This window comes from Mus caroli, unplaced genomic scaffold, assembly GCF_978045245.1.
Source record: "Mus caroli unplaced genomic scaffold, Mus_caroli_1 scaffold_8, whole genome shotgun sequence".
Lineage (NCBI taxonomy): Eukaryota > Metazoa > Chordata > Mammalia > Rodentia > Muridae > Mus > Mus caroli.
The window spans coordinates 84,918,205-84,930,568 of record NW_028227263.1 but is presented as its reverse complement, the minus strand read 5'-3'; the positions used below and the strand labels follow the sequence as shown (position 1 = coordinate 84,930,568).

General features: G+C 37.3%; 1 long non-coding RNA gene across 41 annotated transcripts in view; it reads right to left on the bottom strand.

Annotated features, from left to right (window-relative positions):
* The window catches only part of LOC115030329 (uncharacterized), a 301,725-nt gene that overhangs the window by 195,551 nt on the left and 93,810 nt on the right, over nt 1-12,364 (bottom strand). For all 41 annotated transcript variants that reach the window (XR_015047882.1, XR_015047883.1, XR_015047871.1 and 38 more), the window contains 4 exons: nt 11,334-11,459; nt 9,748-9,910; nt 8,735-8,888; nt 1,691-1,849 (listed from right to left, as the gene is read on the bottom strand). This is a non-coding gene — a long non-coding RNA (uncharacterized LOC115030329). The remainder of the gene's footprint in view (nt 1-1,690; nt 1,850-8,734; nt 8,889-9,747; nt 9,911-11,333; nt 11,460-12,364) is intronic.

Genomic DNA, 12,364 nt, shown 5'->3' with positions numbered 1-12,364 from the left:
TTTATTTATTTTTAAACTTTTTTACAGTCCAGACTTTATCCCCTTCCCAGTTCACTCTGACTGTTCAACATCCCACACCTCCTTCTGCATATCTCCAAGAGGATGCCTTCACCCCCACTCCTACTCCTATCCCACCAGACCTCCCCATTCCTGGGGCTCCAAGTCTTTTGAGGTTTAGGTGCATCTTCTATGACTGAGTTCAGACACAGCAGTGTTGAGGGCCTCATATCAACTGGTATATGCTGCCTTGTTGGTGACTCAGTATCTGAGTGATCCTGGCTGTTTGAATTAGGGAAAAGCTGGAAGAAGCTGAAGAGGAGGGCAACCCTATAGAAAGGCTAGCAGTCTCAACTAACCTGGTCACCATAGGTTGATATTAAAATTTCTTGCAATGTTAAAAAGGTGGTAGAGACAGTGTTTTATGACATTTAGCTTTATATCTGTTCTTCTCTTTAGAACCATGCTTAGGTCAAGGTAAACATTATATATAAAAGTACTACAAAATTTCTACATAAATTTTATAATATTAACAACTTTCCTGAAGATATAACATTACCTAAATCTTATTGCAGATTAGGTTATTAAAGGCTTGGCTGCTCAAATCCACATGCAAAATGTTCATCATATTTCTCATCAGTAAAGTAGACATCAATCATGGTCAGGGAAAGAAATAATGACAGTGTAAACCTAGACAACTCTCCATAGATAAAGAGATAATGGAGCTTAGAAAAACAGGCCTAGAGCTGCCAGTTTTCTAAGTCAGTATAATTACTGTGTACATTGTCAATTTTAAATTTTAAATTAGAGTATCACTCATCCTAAGTGAAGCCACTTCACGTTGCAGCTGATTGTGACCCTTACAATAATCCAATGGTCAAAATGCACCAATACCAACTGAAGAATAAAAGTAAACACACTGAACAATCAAGAATCAGAAAATACTGTGGAAGACGTAGCACAAAGATTAGAAGATCCAGAGTAAGCATGGGTCTGCTGTGAAAAGGATTTCTTTGATATAAGATAGTGAAACTGTACCCATAAACACTCCAAATAAGACTATATGAATATCAATAATAAATTATACACTTCAAGTTGAAATGCCAAAATGGATGTTGAGAACTCAAAGATCACACTGCTAGGGAAGAGCTACCAGCAACGATGTGTGCTAAAATATGGATTACGATGTGTGCTAAAATATGGATTGCAGTCTTCTATAAATCCCATTTGATGGGACAGATAAGAAAAATAGTTCATTCCTAAATGTATGCATAATACTATATTTGAGAAAAATAAAACTGCTGGAGGATTTAGCATATATATATATATATATATATATATATATATATATATAGCATATATATATATATAGCATATATATATATGCTAAATATACATTGGGTCATATATATGTATATGGAATTTGCCTTTAATAGGAATATGCCATGTTAAAGACATCTGTAACTATAGGAATTTCAGTGTTTATTTTTCTTTATTGGTCATTGCCTCAGACACTAATTACTACAGGATCCAATGCGTTACTTATTTATGGGGGTAGATGCTCTCTTACACTTTTCACCTTCCTATTAAGTAAAGTAATTTTTATGTTCCTCATTTTTTTCTCTAGTATACCTGACACATTAAAACTCAGTATCAAATTGTCAGCCCCACACATTTTTGCTATATTTCTTACCTTAGATCAGAAGTATCTCTCCTGGCTGGACTTCATGATTAGATACACTTCTTAGTAACCACATCTGTAGTCATATTATATTTACAGCTTCTTGGTGATACTTTGGTTGCTGCTGTGGCATTCTGAATGAGAAACTGGTAAGGTATCCATCACAAATGTCTGTCAATGAATACCACAGAGAAGAACATCATTAAATGTTTTCCCTAACTTACACCCTCTGTCCTCGTAACCTCACCTTAGTGCTGTATCAAATGCACCCTTTATATCCAGGCCTCTACAATGAACACCCCACCCTCTTACCAAGGAAAACCACCAGGTAAAGTGTTCTACAACTGTGACTCATCACCAGGCTCTACAGTTAATTTTTGTGACAGCTCTTTCCATTTTCCCCAATCATCTTGAAGAAATTTTTCTTTCAAAACACTAGCAGAGAACATTGTAGATACAATATAGCATGAGGGGACCTGAAGTCATAAGGCTGACTACAAGTCCCTGGGAAGATAAGAACATGTATTCTCAAACCAAGAGTACCTCCTGTTCATGTGGCCGTCTACTCCTCCTGAAACCTGATGATTAATCAGAGGTCATATATTTCAAAGCATATGTAGCTCACACAAAAGTGGAGGTACAGGGTTTCAACTATGTGTTATGATATCGGTGATAACTTTTTGAGAACATAGCCATTCCTTTCATCTTGAATTCTCTAAGGAAGAACAATTATACTCTTTCTGTAGCCATGTGATTTCTGGACATGTGATTTCAATGCCCTTGGAGATGCCAGCATAAGCATACAATTAAGAATTCCTACACAAGCCGGGAGAGGTGGCACATGCCTTTAATCTCAGCACTGGGGAGGCAGAGGCAGGCAGATTTCTGAGTTCAAGGACAGCCTGGTCTACAAAATGAGTTCCAGGACAGCCAGAGCTATACAGAGAAACCCTGTCTGGAAAAACCAAAGGAAAAAAAAAAAAAAAACAAAACAAAACAAAAAAAAAAAAGAATTCCTACACAAAGACAAGACTTTGCATACTAGCTCACCCAATTGGCTTCTACTTTAACATTAGGCCATGCCCACCTAGAATTTAAAGCAGAGTTAATATCACACTTATTTGTGTATATCAGAAAAGGAGGGACTATTTCAAAGTCCACCTTCATGGCATAAAAGCTAAAAGCAATAGAGATATTTGAAGAAGTTTCCCTTTCCTATAATAGACAACATGCCCTTTGATACCTACACTTTGCTAAAGATCCAAGTTTGGATTAAGAAAGAAGTCAGGATTGTCAAGACTACCCACATGAATATTTAAAGTGTTATCTAGAATGATTTTTTTTTCCTTCCCGCCCGAGAAGATAATTGTTTCCTTAAGTTCCAGTCCCAGGTACAAGTTTCCTCCATGAATACTGCATGGGAAAACTCCAAACAGCTTTTATCAATGCCACTGATATTCCTATGGGATTGCAACGCCATAGGAAAAACAATACCCACTAACCTGACCACTCAGATCTCCCAGGGAGTAAACTACCAACCAAGGAGTATACATAGAGGGATCTATGGCTCCAGCTGCATATGTAGAAGAAGATGACCTTATCTGGCATCAATGGGAAAGAGACCCTTATTCCTGTGGAGGCTTGATGCCCTGGCATAGGGGAATGGTAATACAGTGAAGCAGAAGTAGGTGAGTGGGTGGAGTTGCACCCTCATAGAGGCAAAGGCGAGAGGGTTAGATTGGGGGGGGGAGTTGCAGAGAGGAAACTAGAAAGGGGGGCAACAGTTGAAATCTAAATAAATAAAATAACCAATAAAAATAAAACTAAGATTAATGTTCTCACATGTTTTGTAAAAAACCACTGTTCAATGGGAGCAAAATTAATTTGCAGTTGCTCATTGTTATTGGAAGGGAAAACTGATTGAGATCCCAACTGTATTAGCCAATGTGAAAGAGTTCTCCTGTCATATGTGGGCTGCCGGAGTGATTGCTGAACATTCAACTCCACATCAAAGCCTTCTGCATGATTTTAAATACAGCATATGATTTGGAATACAGGACCTCTAAAATCCTCAGTGAAATATTGGACTAAGCTTTGAACAAACTCTGCTAGACTCTGGCCAAGGCAAGCATTCCTTTCCTGACAGAGAGTATCTGCAACTTGCAGTTTTAAAATGTTTACCTCTCCTAGGCATATATCCAGAAGATGTTCCAATGGTAAGAAGGACACAGGCTCCACTATGTTCATAGCAGCCTTATTTATAATAGCCAGAAGGTGGAAAGAACCCAGACACCCCTCAACAGAGGAATGGATACAGAAAATGTGGTACATTTACACAATGGAGCACTACTCAGCTATTAAAAAGAATGAATTTATTCCCCTATGCCAGGCAAATGGATGGACCTGGAGGGTATCATCCTGAGTGAGGTAACCCAATCACAAAGGTACTCACACAATATGTACTCACTGATAAGTGGATATTAGCCTAGAAACTTAGGATAACCAAGATATAAGATACAATTTGCTAAACACATGAAACTCAAGAAGAATGAAGACCAAAGTGTGGACACTTAGCCCCTTCTTGGAATTGGGAACAAAACATTCATGGAAGGAGTTACAGAGACAAAGTTTGGAGCTGTGACGAAAGAATGGACCATCTAGAGACTGCCATATCCATCCCATAATCAGCTTCCAAACGCTGATACCATTGCATACACTAGCAAGATTTTGCTGAAAGGACCCAGATAGGGCTGTCTCTTGTGAGGCTATGCCGGGGCCTAGCAAACACAGAAGTGGATGCTCACAGTCAGCTATTGGATGGATCACAGGGCCCCCAATGGAGAAGCTAGAAAAAGTAACCAAGGAGCTAAAGGGATCTGCAATCCTATAGGTGGAACAACAATATTAACTAACCAGTACCCTCCTGGAGCTCTTGACTCTAGCTGCATATAAATCAGAGGCCTAGTCGGCCATCACTGGAAAGAGAGGCCCATTGGTTGTGCAAACTTTATCTGCCCCAGTACAGGGGAACGCCAGGGCCAAAAAGTGGAAGTGCGTGGGTAGGGGAGTGGGTGGGGGAGGATATGGGGGACTTTTGGGATAGCATTGGAAATGTAAATGAAGAAAATACCTAATAAAATATTAAAATTAATGTTCCAATCTCTTCATACTGGTCTCTTCTCTGTCTTATGCCATATAAATCATCAGAAATCTAAAAATCAGATGCATAATTCAGGAAGGGAAAAATGAATCCATTAGTAACCTTAGCTCTCCACACAGACTTCCCTTTTTCTTATTTACTTTCTGTCATGGCACTCCGGTCGAGTCTGCCTGTCAGGCAGTGATGCCTAAAAGCTGCTCATGAGGAAAAAAAGAGTTTCAAGGAAGCTCTCCTCCTGGAGTCTGGCGAAAGCCAGCTCTCCAGTTGGGTCAGTTTGACAAGCGGAAGCTTGGAAGCTGCCCATGGGGAAAAGAGTTTCACAGAAACTCCCTCCTGGAGTCTAGCATCCCCTCTAAACCATAAATTAATTGTCCACTCCCGCGTTAGTCTTGTATATGGATCCATGTGCCCTCTATTAAGCATTACCCTATTATAAGTGCCTTTTAAGATTGAATTCTGACATAGCTAAAGCCTCTCCCAGTGTTCCAAGATCCCAGATTACAGCAAGGAGTTTAACCTATTCAGTAACTAATTAAGCACTACAATAAAACAGAGCCATTAACTCAACTGGTCTGCAGGAAGAGCCTGGGAATCTCACTGAGATAGAAATCTTTAGTACAGGTTACATTCCATGCCAAGAGCAAGTTGATATACTATCTTGATAAATGGGGATTCTCCAGACAAGATAAGAATGAGCAAAGCCTAGGAATTTAGGGGTCCATGACACTACATTATTCTTGAGGCTTGTCAAGAGTTAAAACCCCCTGGTCCTATTAACACTAAAGTGTGAAATTCTTGCCTGGCATTAGGCTGATCCTAGGCAGGGCTGTTAATCTCTATTGTAAACATTTATATAGTTCCTGAAAATTCCTTTCTTTTGTATCTGGTAAATTTCAGTGTACCTTGTCTTATTATGATTTGTAGCTCCTGATAATTCGCTGTAACATAAAATAGTCTAATGCTCGACCAGAGATTACATTCAGATTCTACACAAACTCTCCTGTGTGTGTCTGTTTGTCAATTTAATCCTAAGCTTTGCCTACCTACTCTAGAGACCCGTTTTACAAAGACACAGGGACCCAGAGGGTCTGCAGCAACTTTCTACTGCTGGGTAATTTAATGAGCCTGAAAGGTCTATGTCACTCATGCAGTCATTATTCATTCTCAATCTATACCTGTTCTCTCCTCTGATTCCACTCTGTGTTTCTCAGACTGATTCTGACCTCCCAATGGGAGGCCTTCTCTATTCAAAGAGAATATGTATCCAGAACCTCCAAAACTACAGGGACAAGGTACCTCATGGGACCTAACTTTGACACACTCTGGTAACTACTTAAGAATCACAAGTATCTGGCCGGGCATGGTGGCGCACGCCTTTAATCCCAGCACTTGGGAGGCAGAAGCAGGCAGATTTCTGAGTTGGAGGCCAGCCTGGACTACAGAGTGAATTCCAGGACAGCCAGGGCTACACAGAGAAACACTGTCTCAACAAACAAACAAACAAACAAACAAAGAATCACAAGTATAATCTTAGGAATTGTTCAGTAAATGGCTCTGGAAGCTTTCCTCTAGCCTGTGACTCTTAACTTATGGAAGGTACAAAGTTTAGTCACATGGCTCCTATAAATCAGAAAATATTTGGAAACCTGATAGTTGTAGGATAAACAGTGTTTAGATCTTCACCCATGTATTTAATCGTGGTTCTCTAACTACCATTTATCCCAATTTTGACACTTTGGGCCTCTCTAACATCTAAAGGAATAAAAGCGTTGCTATAGCTTTTCAGGTCTCAGTTTCCCGCTGAACTCAAAGTCTATTACCTGGCTGCATAAGGGAAGATGTTCCTAGCCCTGGAGTATCTCCAGACCATTGACTCCCTATGTGGGCTGATAGGTGTTGTTAGCCTGAAATTGATAGGCTGTCTCTTCTATTTTGCTTTCAGTCTCTCTTTATGGTGAGTATACCTCCCCCATTATTCGGAGTTAATCACTCTATAATAAATGAGATCTACATGCTGTACCCCTCCTAAATCGTACAGCCTGCTTGTCTCCCAGGAGGTCTATCATAACCAGAGACACAGATGAGTCACTTGCGCCAATACTCCAGGCAGACCGCCACTCCCTCCCCCCAGCCCAGCAGACATGGGATCTATACATCTCCAAATGAGCCTCACAGTCCTATCTGCACTTCCATCTGCAATTGGGGCAGCTACTTTCCTGGGACCCCAAAGCCTGCCTGTCTCCCAGGAGGTTTGCCCTAACCAAGGACACATGAGATCTGTCCTAACCAGGGACATAATAGTACTGCTCCAACCAGTGACACAGAAGGCCTTCTCTAAAAAGGGACACAAGAGCCACCACTCCCCTAACCAGAGTCAGCACAGTCTGCCTAATAGGATGACTGCTCAAACCTATGTAACCCAGCTCTACCTGCCTCCAAGGAAGCCAGCACCAGTCGGAGACAACCAGGCCAGTTAACACCAGAGATAAAATTATTAATAATGATCAAAGCCTTGATGATGTCACTTTATTAAATAAAAGACTGGGTTCTGGCTCTTTATTTGGGAGAAGGCAAATGAATGAGAAAGGAAAAGGAAGAAAGGAGAAGAAGGAAGAATAATGAGAATACTTGGGCAGTGAGAACACTTGAAATGACAGCTTGGATCCACTACTGACTGTGAGTTATTATTGAATCAATGCTACTTCCACTCTCCCCTTTCTTAGTACACTCCTCATGCTGAGGCTGGAGATCAGCAGTTTATTGGACAATCGCTACTGCTAGCCTGAACTCAAGACTTTCTGTTTTAATATCAAATTGACTTGGATATATAACCTCACATGACAGAATGGAGAATAGTATGTGGCCCATTTTACCATTTTATTACAACTTATCTTAACAGTTTTCATCCCTACCACTCTGTTCCCTCTTGCTACCATGTCCAGAGCACAAACATATTTAGCTCTCATTTCCCCTTCTGCCAAAGGTCTCATAAGGCCCCTGTAATTGAGAATTGAAGTCAAGATAATATCTCAAGTTGGAAAGCCTGCCCCAAATGGCAACAAATGGCTTGGAGTAGAAACTGAAAATGTCAGTTCAGCAGTCACTCCTAATTCTACACCCCTGATTTGGCCCCAAGCTACCTAGTAGCCTTGCCAAATAGCTAGTATGGGTTCCACCACAAAAGAGTCACAAAAGATAATCCAAGCTTTTCTATGCAAAACATATGTTATTGTTATTGTTGTTGTTGTTGTTGTTGTTGTTGTTGTTGTTGCTGTAGTTGCTGCTGCTGCTGCTGCTGCTACTACTACTACTGTTTTGGTTTTGGTTGTTTGTTTTAGTTTTTGATTTCTAATGGCAAAATCCCCTTGGTGACGATTCACAATATCTTTTAAACTGAAAATATATTTGAATAGAGTTATTTATAACCTTAGCTGTACCTACTTAAAATAAGTACAGTTGAACTTATTAAATTATCATATCTTTGAAAAAAACAGGAAAAGATAGTCAAGGGTCATTGGACTTTAGTCTGTTGTCCAAGCAGTCTCCCAAGTAGTTAGGTGCAACTGTACACTAATTATATTAAAACTCAAGGCTTTAGAAAAAATTGAGAATTACAGACTAAAAATTTAAAAATGTGGAGTGAATCAACTTATGTCACAGTAAATAGATGTAATATAGAGTGAATTAGGTTCCCAGATATTGCTTACAACTTCACTTAAGTAAGATTAATTACTAAAAATGATAAATTAATTTGTTACTATTTTCTCAAGGTATTTATTTTTAATTATATATATATATATATATATATATATATATATATATAATTCATATATATGGATGTGTATGTGACTATTTGTGTGTTTTAATAGTGGTTAAATATAATTAAAGGTATTTACCTCTCTGCAATCTTCCCCCTAATCTAGGTTTTTCATTTTTTTATTTTTAAGTATTTCTCCCATTCATAGTCATGGATGTCTTTGAAGTGCTTCATGAAATGTGAACTTTCTTTCTCTTATGATATGTAAGACCATTGAAGACATAGTTTAAAACCTGTAAAATTTCAAGCAGAAAATATGTTTGATAATTAGTAGTTATACATTCTTAAAGTTATAATGATTTTTTCATGGTAACAAAGGCATTTAAAAGATGTATGTCTAATCACAATACTAACTTCACATAAGCATATCTAATCATAAAAGTCTTTGTTAATGTTATTAAGGTTTAGTAATTTAGAGAAGCTAAGCATACAAAGATATTTATATATACACATGACATAAAAGGATAAGAAAACCGAAATTACCAACCTCTCAAATTGACTGCATTTATAGATTAAAATTAATTTTAGTGCAAAAAATCTTTAATTTAAAAAACAATAAAGACTAAAGCTTAAACTCTGTAACATAAATAAAATAATAAAATAAAAATCTTGAAGGAATCACTAATTTTTTAAAATCTTTTACAAGAAAGATAATAAAAAACAGAAGTAAATGATCTGGCACCTTATATATTATCAAATTATTTAATGTGGTTAGTTAATTTTGTAGCCATGGTAAGTAAAAGTATAATTGATTTACACAAACAGGTTTGGAAAGTAAGAACGATTTATAACTGACATTATATAGTTTTCTTATGTATTGTTAAACTTCAGTCTAAGGCAAGTAACTCAAAATAAAATTAAAGTAGAATTAAAGTTAAGTTAAAATAAATTAATGTTCAAAACCAAGTATAAAAATTGGCTATGAAAAATGGATATCTCAATAAAACGGGCTAAATTTGTAAATTAACTTGTACAGGAGGTCATTTGAAAGCAAAGCAGTAACTTTTCTCTCAGATAGGACGTAGCTCCACTAGAATGAATTACATGGTGCTCTTAGTACTAATTTTAAAGGAATAGGGAAACAAAACCTACCAGCTCTCTGCTGCTCTTGTCTCCAGTGCCGGTCCAGATCCAACTCTTTAGGTTAAACCAGAAAATCCTCCTCCTTTGTATGGAAGAATAGTATCTCATGTCTCACATCCATGACAATGAAAGTTCTTCCTCAGTGGATGATCTTGTAGTCTTCATCCACATCCTAAATGTATTAAATACAAAGAGTAATTCCTCTGATAATAATATCTTAAAAATGGAATATAAGGACCTATGAATGGGAATCTTGAACCTAAGCCTACAATCCAAATGGTATGGGACCTGGTTAATAATTCTATTGGACATGAACTTTTTCCTGGTTTCCATTTATTCCTCTTAGCAAAAGCTAATCCCATGCTCAATACTGTAATACCCAATATTTTCTGAGTAAGGGAGGCTGTCAGATAGTTAGACATTAAACCCATAGCGGTGGGTAATTGTTCAGAAATTCCATGTAGTGTATTTGGATTTTTTTCTAGATAATCCTATTAAAAATTACTCAATAGGATACTATTTCTTTTCAAAATTTTCAATCAATACTATATTTCACAGACTTCCTTTAAAATCTTCTAGGTTCTGTTTTCTTGTGCAGGAGTCTGATATTAATAAACAGTTAATTACAGTTACCTTATACAACAGAATTCTATTATTTTGACTTGTCAGTTGTGAAACTGCAGTTCAGTTTAGTAAACAAAGTTTATATTAATCATTTGAAAAACTCTAAATGACTCTCATAATGTTGCAATAGAGCAGCCCAATCAATGATTCATAATATATTGTGTACAATGAAAAATGTCAAATTGCTACCATCTTTTCATTAACAACAATAAAACAAATCATCAGGCCTTGTAAACATCTTTGAAAAAAGCAGGCTAAAGATGGCTGAGATCATTTTCTTTCCTGTTCTTGTACTTTAATAATGACTGAACTGCCCGAAATGTTTTCTTAACTATTTCCTCAGGAAAAGTATAATAAGACTATTAGAAAGGTTACTCTTTATACATTCCATATATAACCCCATTGGCATATAAGCTGGAGAATATATACTACTATTAAATGCCTGTCTTTGCTCTGGAACGTCACTATCTTTTAACTTTTATTGTCGACCATTGATTGGATCATCCTTTGAGAAACCCTAATTTTTGCTCCTTCTATATTACCTATTTTGCCAGATGAAAGTTTGTAACCTTCACCTTCCTAATCTGCATTCTTTTTCTCTGTGTCCTCATCCTGTAAGTATCATCACTAAGTCGACCTCTATATCACCAAACCCTAACATTTTATAGATGTTGCTATCAAAGAAGTATAACAAAAGTTCTTCCATTTCAATCAGCTTCAGAAGGCTGAAGTGAAACAATTAAGATGAGCCATGTTTATCTCATTCTTTACTAAGCTAGAAACCAAAACTGAGTTGTGAGTAAAATACCTAAAACATAATCAGTAATCTCATATGAGGAACAAATCCCCAAGAGATGAAACAGGTGCAAAATTACTCTCATGACAAAGGTGGGGAACACAAAAGTATCTTGTTAATCACATGTTTCAATTTGTGTTGGATAACTGCAGTTCTCATGAGCAGTACCCCTCACCTTAGAAAAAATTGTAGTCAAGTCCTTTGCTAGAGGCTTGAAGAAGCTGAGAGTAGAACCTCAGGTAGGAGACTGTCAAAACCACTTTGTGCTTGGATTCATATTAATGTAGTTGGTTCTGGTTGCCTGAGTGTGTGAATGAAATAAATAATGCAATAAGTACCAATCAGCAGAAAAAGACAAAGAGAGTTAGCATAAACCCATGAGTGGAAAATAAACGTTCATTAAATAATATCTCCATTAATGGTACAGTTTCTACCGGGTATCCTTACTCACTGTGTGTTATAGCAGAATAAAGAAAAGTCAAAGGAGAGTTGAACAAATATAAATCACCCTGGCCTCTGGATCTAACTGACAACAGACAAAATCAGCTAATGGTGCCTGGGGGCTAAGCATGTATTTTAATTCATAGACTTTAATACTGGCTAGTTACTAGAAAGTAACCATTTCTGTTTGAGTCCTTCTGTTTCTAACTGTGGGCTTCCAAGAATAGCATCCTGATGACCCTGGAATCTCCCTGTGTCACTTTTTCAAATGACTTCAGTCATGACTGATGAGACTGGATCAGATCTTTATTTCTATTAAAGTGCCTTCAAAAATCCCCTTCTGTTAAATACATATATGCTGGGTTATAGCCCTGATAAAGCAATATTCCAAATTAGTGTGGATGATATTACAATGTTCTTATGGTAAAGAAATAATTTAGGAATTATTTTAGAAATGAAATTAAAACCTACTGTAGATGGTTAACCCAAAGGATAAAATGCCTTCTAGATACAACAGAACTGACTCATATATGAACTCACAAAGACCATGGCAATGTTCACAGGTCTATACAGCACAAATACAGAAAGCATTCTAGATCTGATAAAAAAAAGAAGGGAATAGTTTCACTAGATCCTCAACCATGAACCTATCTCTAACTGACAAACATTCACCAAAAAAAGGAGAGTTTCAATGAGTTACAATCTACACTAATGGGGCTGAGAATCTCATGTCCAGCAATAAATTGCTAACTAAAAATCAATGAT